Source organism: Protopterus annectens, chromosome 1.part0, assembly GCF_019279795.1.
Source record: "Protopterus annectens isolate FY-2018-M chromosome 1.part0, PAN1.0, whole genome shotgun sequence".
Classification (NCBI taxonomy): domain Eukaryota; kingdom Metazoa; phylum Chordata; order Ceratodontiformes; family Protopteridae; genus Protopterus; species Protopterus annectens.
Genome location: NC_056725.1, coordinates 1988689149 through 1988700931, shown reverse-complemented (window position 1 = coordinate 1988700931; position 11783 = coordinate 1988689149).

Here is an 11783-nt window from a genome sequence, read left to right as displayed (position 1 = left end):
TCGGCTTTTCAGCCACAGATCAGACAGTAAACAGCCTCTTTACACACAACAATTCAGTCGGAGGTCTTTTCATTCAAGAAGAACCATTTATGCATATTCTCCAGTGTACATGTCTAACCAGCCATGCACTCTGACCTGTAGCTTACCAAGGGAATTCCGGATTACAAGGATCACAATGTGAAATAAGTTGTTACAACCAGACTGGAGTTATCAGTAGGCTTTTCTAAGTGACAGCCGATAACACAGGAGGCTCGGGTTCGGAAAGTTTTAGTAGTGTACACAGGCAGGCTAAATAATATACAGTCCAAGTATGAGAGTTTTGTCTGACTCTATACAGTAAGCAGTTTCTTTATATAGTGTTTACAATCAGCTTTTGCCCACCTTACTGACGTGGTCGGTCACAGGGCATTTCCATCACTATGGTCCGCAATAGTCTATACATAAGTGGGTGCTGGGGTCGTGCTTTTAAAATGTTTTCCCATGGGAATAACACAGCCTTGCAAGGCACCTTGTACATTACAGTATCCTTTTGTGATTGTAGCTGTTTCAAGGACCCTAGACTGTTACGATACAGTGGACAGTTAATTTCTTAATACGTTGCTTTGTCTCTCTGGTAAGGAGTTGTACTGCTATCTTCGATAGAGCTCACAAGGCCATCCTCCTCTGGGAAGGAGTGCTGTTATGCATGTACATACATTTATTGTTCTGTAACCCAGCAAATAATTAATGATGACAGACATGAGCCTGCTGTACTGCTTACTGCCAGGTTCAGAATTCCATCACAGTACAGCTTAGCTTCACCAATTACATGCAGGCTTAGTTCTACTGCCATATTGTACGGTACAATTCAATGCATTATATAGTATTTTGAGTGTAAACTGGAACTTCATATGTGTTTCTATATATTTTACGAACAACATCCATCCGGCCATATGCATGTTGTTCCGTCCTTTACCTTGACCGTGTGTATTTGTCCGTCCAGCTACGCTAATCTCCACATGTGATGTCCCAGCTTCCCCTTCTTTGCCTGTAGCACCCTGTTAGGACGTCCTGTTTGGTAGGCACCTGTTCCGCTATATGTGATCGACTTCACTGCATAGATAATCATCGATGCGGTGGTCCAACGACCCGACTTGTCCACATGTGTACAGTTATGTGCACCGTGTCGTATGCAAACCTAGATGGTTTGGACGGGTACATACTACATGCGGGATGTACACATTCTGCTGACACATTCACATGCAGCCATTTACATATCTGTACCTGCGGTGGGTTGGTGACATGTGGGGTACGTATTTGCCCGCGTGGCATTGACTAACACAAACATCTTACCACAGTTCAGGTATGCACATTGTGTGTGGTTGTATAGCTGCACACGGATGCTAGCAGGTTTGGGTGCAGAGGTATACATGGGTGGGACTGACATGTACAATGATGCTATTGTGTAGTACATCCGAATGCATGGGTTCTGATTCTGGATATTACACTTCATCATACACCATCCAGTGTATGCAACAGAGACGTTGCTGGGTGTGGGATATGTTGCTATGCACATGTTTGCCTGTGTTTGAGGTATCTTGCTTCCTTACTGTTGTTATGTCAGCACAGCTACCCGGCTATGTACTGTCACTACTGCTTGTGACCATTATGGTTGGCACCTTTTCCAATGCCCATAGTGGGGCATGTTATGTGGAAACTTCGAATTTGCAGGACTACACATACCCACGGCTAGTGCAGTTGACAGAACTTCACTTGTTTGCCATACTATAAGCTTATTCTGTAAGCATTTGGGTTCCTTATTTATGTTCTTATGCCATGTCTGTGTTTCATATAGTGATGTATATGTTTTATGCTACTATTACATGTATATTGCGTGAATTTTCTTGACAGGGGATCGGAGGTCATTTTCCATTTTTACGATTGTTGCAGGGACACAACTGTCCAATCAGGGACTGTCCATGGCACATTCGGACAGCAGGTAACCCTGGTGACCATGGCCATGTCGCTACTGGGGTTTCCACCTTTACAGTTTCCGATCTGGGATATTTCCGGGACTCACATCTGACTTTACAGGCCGACACATACAAACGGTCACTATATAGCATAGAACTTCACTTGTTTGCCTAAATAATAAGCTTATTGTTGTGGCAATTTGCTTGCTTATTCTGTTTCTTGTGTCATTTAGGTATTTCTGTTACAGAAATAACCAATTCATGCTACCATTACATTAAATACGGGATATCATTGTGTCCTACAATCAGTAGCACATCAGCCATTTCTATCGTTTTTGGGACACAACTGGCCATGGAGTGACTGCCACAACCAAAGTGGGACAGGTGGTGACCTTAGTCGCTGCTCCTATGTCGGTGCGGCGCGCTGACATGCGGCTGTACACCTTCTCTGAGTGTAAACACTGACGGTGCATTGCGGGACGAACGCGGTCTTATGCGTATCCTTTGCTCCTTGGACGGGTACACTTATGCCTTTGTGGCTTCTATTTGCTTCTCCGTTAATTTGGGACGGGGACTATGTTGCATACTGTACGTGCGTTTCATTCTGCACAGGACCTGGCTGCTGCCATTACTATTGTGGCGGACCGTGGCTGTCAGCACATTAGGTTGCTCACCTCATGCCGGCTTAGACACACCTCCAGACGCATCCTACCTGGGCTCGCTCACGTACACTACGCACGTGTCTGTGATTCCGGTGCACTCTCATTAATATGTATATGGCGCTACTGCGCCGGCTATTCCATGCACCGCCGGGCGCAGGCCTTACGCCGGCCTTGCGCCGAGCTTCATGAATCCCGGGGTTTGATAATTACTTAATAATATATATATATATATATATATATATATATATATATATATATATATAGATCACCTTTATATCCTCGAAATCGTGTTTCGCCGACACACTAATAACCGACACCAAAAGACTGACAACAAAAAACGCCGACAACGCAAAACACCGAAAACCATTACAGAAACACACTACACGTAAACAACACAGTACACTACATAATATATGCACCATCCCTAACCCAAACCCTAACCCTAAGGTCCGACACTACCGCACACTTACCCTACCTGCACCCTAACCCTAACTCACTTACCCACCCATAACCCCAAGATCCGACACTACCGCACACTCACCCTACCTGCACCCTAACCCTAACTCACTTAAACCACCCCTAAACCCACAGTCCCTCACTATCGCACACACACCCTACCTGCACCCTAACCCTAACTCACTTAAACCACCCCTAAACCCACAGTCCCTCACTATCGCACACACACCCTACCTGCACCCTAACCCTAACTCACTTAAACCACCCTAAACCCACAGTCCCTCACTATCGCCAAGACTTACCTGTCCGCTCCCTAACACTAAATCCCTCACTCAATCGCACACTTACCGAGTCCGTCGGTTTCTTACCTTGTCTGTCATCTGCATTGTCGGTGTTTTCGTCCCGTCGGATTCTGTGTCGGCGGAACGCGTTGTCGGGCATCTAAAGGTGACCCATATATATATATATATATATATATATATATATATATATATATATATATATATATAAAATGTGTGTGTTTTTTGTGTCTGTGTGTGTCTGTGTGTGTCTGTGTGGCCTGTGTTTGTATCTGTGTAAAGACTTGAAACTATAACTAAAACCTATGAACTGTCTAACAATCACCTTCCTGTAGATGTATTAACTAATAATGTGGACACTATTGATCAAAAAGAAAACTAATGTGCACAAAATATACAGGTGATCCTGTATGTAAAAAATGTAGAATCTTTTTTGCTTCCAGCTTTGCATCTATTCAGGCAGTGTAATATGTGGTTTTGTCCAAAGTCTGGACTTCATAAGATTAATATAGAGAGACTCTGAATGAGGGAGGATCCCAGAGGGTCTTGAAAGAAAAGATATCAATGAAAAAATAAAAAATAGGTTGGAGTTAGAGTAGAGGAGCATGGCAATCATTGCTCAGGACACCTGCTACAATCCCAACTGAAAAAGACAAACTATTAAACAGAGAACCAGCAGAATGAGAAGCCTTCCAATTCCGCAAAACTTTATTCACATAAACTTCTTAAAGTGTGTTAGTAAGCATACACTTTTCGTTGCTCCCAAATCATGTCAACTTCCTCAGAAGAACAGCGAGCAATACATTGCTAGCTGCTTATATACACGTGGTAATAACACAATTAATCACATAAACAATTAATTCAGCTTTAAACTTGTAAAACATTTAAAAACACATATTGAATAAGTGCTAGCACTAAAGGTATTTATGAACATGGTCCATGTTCCATTGCTAATTTTTAAACATATATGTATACAATTTTTTCTAAAATATAACTTTTTATAATTTTTATTTTGTATTAAATACAAAATTTTAATATTCTAACATTGTATATGTTGAAATAACTTTTTTATAAATTATTTTTATTCTATGCAATAATTGCATAATATTAGTGGCACATAGTTACTCAACGCTATGATACATACATTTTTACATACAGTAATGAACATGGTCAACTATTTTATTAATTATTTGTACTGTTTGGGGTTTTTTGTTTCTAATATACTATGTATTCTACGTATTTTATATATTTATATATTTAAATGGATTTTGATGTAATCTAATTTAATTTAATATATAAAGTATAGATTACAAAATTTAATATTTTATAAAATTTGATATTTCATATAACATATACAGTATGATCAATTTTAAATAAATAAATAACAAAAAGTAATCAATTGTATTAGATATATTATGTATTAATATTAGTTGATTTATACATATAGTGCTATATTCATTATTTTACTTATTTTATTTATATAATATTTACAGTATGATCAAGTTTAAATAAACAACTAATAAAAAGTAATCAATTGTATTATAGATATATTATGTATATTGTTTGATTAAATATATATTGTTATAATTATTTTTAGATAACAGTACAATTTATGTAAGAGGAGATATGTGAATGATTTATAAATAATTACTCGTTTTATTTTGTTCAAAAGTATTTTACTCGCATTACTTTGTAGAAGTACATTATAGATACTAGATGTTTCGAATGGCTTAAATAAGGTGTGTTATTATAGGCGGTTAAGATAGGTCTTATTTAACTACTTACATATATATTTTTTGTTGTTTTACACCAGCAATATTATGGGTTTTAAATAGTTTTAAGTAGCTACATTAATATAATTGGTTAACATAGGTTCGACTACTTTGTATCAGATTTCACGGTACACTATTTATAGATACGAGTTTTCACCAACTAGGTTTTATTAAATTTGGCTATTATATACTCTTTATAAACATTGTTCATGAACAGGTTTGCATAAACACATTTTTTTATAAATGAGTATTTATTTATTACTTTAAACTGGTTCACTGATGCAATAGCTTTATAAGCTATTCCTAAGCATTGTGTGTTTTATATACAGTAGTAGAAAGTAGCGTCTTCAATAAACATGAGGACATTTATGTTTATTACCACATTTTGCAGAGCTTGTGTTTTGGGTTGCCTTTTTAACTTTAGCCTTATAAGCTAATTTTAAGCGTTGTGTGTTTCATATATAGTAGTTGAAAGTAGCGCCTTTTAATAAACATGAGGGCATTAATGTTTATTACCACATTTTGCAGAGCTTGCGTTTTGGGTTGCCTCTTTCATTAATTGCATTTAATGCTTCATTGTATCTTACTATATTTTAGCGAATTTTAACAGCGTGTACTGTAATTCAAATTAAATATTAAGCAGTCAATAACATATATTTTTGCTTTGATGTTAACGCTGTTATTTGTATGCAAGCGTAAGTCTATGAGGGATTGTTTGAGACTCCCTAGCACTTGCAGTTATCGCATATGTTTTTAAATTGGTAGTAAAGTATTTTATTTTATTATAGTACTACCATATTTTATATAGTTTTTGTTTAGTGGCCACTTCCAGCAGTTGCAAATGGATGTTTTACTGTGTTTTATTAGATTTTAACAGCGTGTACTGTAACTTAAACTAAACATAGAGCAGTCAAGTACAAAGTTTTTTTTGAGGTTAACGCTGTTAACTGCATGAAAATGCTAGCCTATAAGGGATAGGTAGGAACCTTTAGTGCTAGCACTTATTCGATATGTGTTTTTAAATGTTTTACAAGTTTAAAGCTGAATTAATTGTTTAAGTGATTAATTGTGTTATTACCACGTGTATATAAGCAGCTAGCAATGTATTGCTCGCTGTTCTTCTGAGGAAGTTGACATGATTTGGGAGCAACGAAAAGTGTATGCTTACTAACACACTTTAAGAAGTTTATGTGAATAAAGTTTTGCGGAATTGGAAGACTTCTCGTTCTGCTGGTTCTCTGTTTAATAGATTGCTCAGGACATGTCATTTGGGGACAATAGTGGGCTATTTACATAAGTAGGAAGAGGTAACTGAGACACCTGTGAGAAGTGTCTTTCCCTGGAATTACCTTCTATGGAGAGGATCACTACATTCCCTTACTTTTCTGGTTGGAACTGTATCAAATAATTGTCTTTTACAACATATCCTTTCAGATAGTGCTCAGCGCTATTTCTTCCTTTTTTTGCCCCTCCTGTACCATTATGGAATGTGGCAATATCTGGCATTTGACACAGGGGGTTAAGGCTGAGAAATGGTGTTCCTGTGGTACAGGGTTTGAGTTCCTCAGACCTTATTTGCCTATGTGTGACCTTGAGCAAGTCTCTTAACCACCCATTACTCCCAGATGACTCTTGAAAAGAGACTGTGTTTAGTAGGCCTACCTCATTGACAAATGGGTATTCCTATTGGAGCCATGCAGTCCATGTACTCTTTTGTGATCCATCTAGTAAGTCATCTTAATTAGTCTATAGACTTTTATGTATTTAACATAAGATGTCATACTCCAGGCTGTTCTGTGTTAATGTTCAGTGGTGTCTCTTACTGCCATCTCCCAGTTTTCCTCTCCCATTCTCCTGAACTTTTCACTCAGGATCATCTTTTCCATTCTCACACATACCCATTCATTACTCACACAATTATGATGGCTTTATCCACTGTCTGGCTGGACGTGTGACCTCCACCTAGGTGCTTTTGGAAGAGCATTTTAAATTTTATAATACTGCATTCCTCAGTTACTCTTTTAGTTATTTCCTCCCCTCTATACACATCAGGCCACTCACCCTTCACCTTTTAGGCCCTCAAAGGACAGTGCACCATTTCTCCAAGCTTTTTGTTTATTTCTCCTTGTAAGTTCCTATAGACAGGAGATGGCAGTGCTATAACAGAGCCAAGCAAACAATATAAGTTTCTTATTGTTTCTTTGATACTTCACCACAGATCTTTCATCTTCAAAATATACACCCTGGCCCCTCTGTGATACATGCCTCACCAGGCTTTCTCTAGCTTCAAGTTTCCATCTCTGAAATAAAGGCTAATCAGTGGTTCTGGACTAGAGTTCAGTGGTGGTAGAAGAAGTAGGGAAATTGCCCCCTGCCATCAGTAGGCAACTTTTCTCCAAGGACATCCAGGAGCATGTCAGGTCACCAAAGGGAGTTTTGGTGAAGGTAAAAACAGCTAGTAAGTTTGCCAAAACTACATACAGGAGCAGTGAAGTTTGCCCTTTTATCCACTGATTTGTGATTCCAGAGTTGGTAAGATATGGCTCTAGGTGATTTGGTCATGTTGACTAATGTTGCCAAAAATGGGCATGGGTAGTTACCGGTGATAAGTGGGTTGAGGACCCGGCCTACTCTAACTCCCACCAGGGACCTGTGCTAATAGTAGGAGGGGTATATATGCCCCTATTGGCCAGTGTGTGCCTGCCATAAAGCCCAGCAGCCCTAGGTCAATAAATACTGGCTGGTCAGTGTCTAGTTATCCAGCCTGGGTTACCTGGGATAGCTCTGCTGAGCGAAAGCTGAATGTAAGACCAACCAACCTACCAAATATGAACTGAGAATTGCTACAGTTAATGTAGGTTCACTGACAGGACACAGCCTGGAAGTGGATAACATGATGATACAGAGGAGGGTAGGCATCCTATGTATCCAGGAGATGAGATGGAAGGGTAGTGCAGCAAAGCCACTTGGCTTGGGTCCAGAGTCTAATACTCAGGTGGAGGGCAGGCTAGAAATGGTGTAGGAACTGTGGTCAGACAGAGGCTTCAGAAGGCAGTAAGGGACATCATCAGAGTTAATGACAGACCCATGGCAGTCAGACTCCAGTGTAATGATAGGACAGTATTCATAATCTCAGCCTATGCACCACAGCAGGGATGTGATAGTGAGGAAAAGAGTGCATTCAGACAGCAGTTGCAGGACCTTCTAGATAAAGCAGGACAACATTATTTGGTGTTGATAATGGGTGAATTGAATGCACATATTGGGACAGACAAAACAGGATATGAGCACTGCCTGGGTCCACATGGGTGGAGCAACAGGAATAATGAAGGAGAAGCCATTCTAGACTTCTGTCTGACAAATGGCTTGATAGTAGCCAACACTTGGTTCAGAAAGAGAAACAGTCACAAGATCACATACAAGAGTAGCCAACATGCAACTCAAGTAGACTTCCTCCTAGTAAGGAAAAGGCAGGCACTTGAGCAAAATCCATGATTGCAAAGTCATCCCCAGTGAAACAGTCAGCCCAAAGCATGAACTACTAGTTGCCACAATTAGCTGCACGCAGTGGTCAGAGAAGGCTCTAAGGTCAACAGAGACCAGACTGAAGATCTGGAAGTTGACTGGAGAGAAAGTACAACAGTTCAAGGAATTACTCAGGGCTCTAGCACCTCAAGAAGAGAAGGAATAGGTGGAGTTGAAGAAGAATGGCAGTGCCTAAAAACAACATGTGTTAGGACTACAGAAAAGATATGTGGCCAAGCCAGGTATGGAATAAGGTACATAAGGAAAGCTGGTGGTAGAATGCAGAAGTCCAGGAAGTCATCAAAAGAAAAAAGGAGTGCAGGAAGAAATGTGAGACAGAAAAAACTGACCAGGCTAGGAAGGACTACTGGTTGGCTAACAAAGAAGCTAATAAATAAGTTGCAATAGCAAATGACTTGGCATTGGAGGCACTGTACTAGCTTCTGGAAAGTGACTCAGTAAGGAGCACAAAGAAATTATATCAGGTTGCAATGCAAAGACAGAAAGATAAAGAAGATAGACACTCTTCATAAGGGATGCCAGCAACAACCTGCTCATCAGCCCAGAAGACATCAAAGGCAGAGGGAAGGAGTATTTCCAGCAGCCTTCTGAATGAAAAAAACCCACAGAAGCTGTACTGCCCCAGAAACAGCATACAATGAGAAAAGCTGAGGAGCCCACCTTAGAAGAAATAAGAATAGCACTAAGGAAGATGAAGTCAGGGAAAGCAGCAGGCTCAGATGAGGTCACAGCAGATGTGATAACGATGCTGGGTGAGACAGGGGAGAAATGGCTCCTGAGTGTACTAATAGCACTGTGGAGAGAAAGTCGTATCCCAGATGACTGGAGAATAAGCATACTCATGCCAGTGTACAAGAACAAAGGGGACATCAACAACTGTGGGCAGTACAGAGACATCAAACTCCTATAACATTGCATAAAAGTTCTGGAGAGGGTGATTGATAAATGGATACGTAGAGTAGTAGAATGTAAGATGGGAGATGAGCAGTTTGGATTCAGATCAGGATGCAGCACAACTGACCCGATGTTTGCATTGAAACAGATACTTGGGAAGAAGCTAGAGATAAGGAGAGAGTCCAACTGGGCATTCCTAGACTTGTGGAAAGCATATGACGAGGTCCCAAGAAAGCTGATCTGGGCAGTACTGTGGTGGTTTGAAGTCCCAGAAACATTTTAGAATTAGTGCAGGCTATGTACAAGGACTCAGTGACTCAAGCACGAAGAGTGTCCGGCCTCACAGAAAGGTTCCCAGTGGGTGTGGGTGTACATCAGGGTTCAGCTCTGAGCCCACTGCTGTTAATACTGGTGATGGACTACATTTGCAAACAGGTTGGATGGGATGGCTCAACAAACATACTGTATGCAGACAATCTGGCAGTACAGGCAGACTCTGACCTAGAACTTCAGCAAAGGATAGGAAAAAGGAAAGCAAATCTGAAGGCACATGGGATATAATTAAGCACAGATAAGATGGTGGTAATAGCAGCAAATTGGGGAAATCAGAAGAAGCTGAGAATAGAAATAGAAGGGAAGATAGTAGAACAGGTAAACAGCTTCTTGTATCTGGAAGGAGTAGTTGAGGAGAAGGGCAGTCTGAATGGAGATGTCAAAGCTTGAATCAGAGGGTCTGCAGCCAACTGACATAGAGGATCAGGTGTAGTCTATGACAGAAGAATGTCAAAGAAGCTGAAAAGTAAGCTGTACAAGACAGTGGTGCGACCAGTACTTCTGTATGGTACAGAAACCTGGGCAGTAAAGGCAGAACAGTTCAAGAAGCTAGAGGTGATGGAAATGAAGTGCTTGAGAAAGGAGATAGGATGCACACTATGGGACAGACAAAGAAATGAGGACATAAGAGCAGAAGCCAATTGCAGAAAAGATCAAAGAGAACAGATTACGATGGTATGGGCACATGTGTAGAAAAGCAGAAGATAATCTGGTGAGGAAGATTTGGGACAGACAGGAAGAAGGTAAGAGGAAGCGAGGGCATCCAGCAAAGAGGTGGATGGATTGTGTGAAAGAAGATCTGCGACAGTCAGGCATGACTTTTGAAGAAGGCAGAAGTATGGCACTGAATTGAGAGAGTTGGCAGCAGTTAACATGATACCCCAACCCCATGTAGAAAACATGGGAAAAGGGGGGCTGATGATGATGGTGATGGCAGGTGTTCCCTCATGTTGTGGATGCAGGGGGAGATTGATCATCTCCCTTCCATTCACATCTGTATTGATTAACACAATAATAGGGCAACACAGTTAAGAAAACAGCCATCACTGGTTTCTTGACTAGTTATTTGCACTTTGGTTCTGTATGTGTATAGCCTTGAAACTCTTGCTAATTGGAGTGTCAATTCCTATAGCTTGCCCCCTTACAACATGTTGCATTTGGTATAGTGGCTAATGATTGATCCAGACAAACTGAAAGCCAAAACACTGAAAAAACAAAACACTTAAGTGTTCTTATCATATATATATATATATATATATATATATATATATATATATATATATATATATATATATATATATATATATATATCCCAAAAGTAAAGGTGTGCGTGTTAACAGGGGTGCTAGGGTTCATGAACACAACACCAAAAAATATTACAGCACTCAACCCAGCAAAGCTTTCAGCAATAAAATGCCTAATACAGGCAAATAAACGAGTTTGGAGACACTTTTAAATGTGCTAAAATAGCTCTATATTTTTTTACTTGTTACACAATTTCTCAGCAATAAAGCTAATGAAAAAAACACAGACCGGTATCCGGTTTCACCCTCTGGTGAATGTGTGTATTTGCATTCGATCTCTTCTTGGTTTAAATACACAAACATGTTAAAGCCACATTATATATATATATATATATGTATATATATAGATATATATATATATATATATATATATATAAAACCAATTATACAAAATAACTTCCTACAACTAGCATAAATATATTAAATATAAATGGTACATACTTTTTCTTATTATACCACATATCACTATATACACAATACAATCAACTTAAAACATCCCACAACAAAATAATTAATAAATAGTCCAGTATAAGAACCCACCTAGTTCATCCCTAATATCCATTTA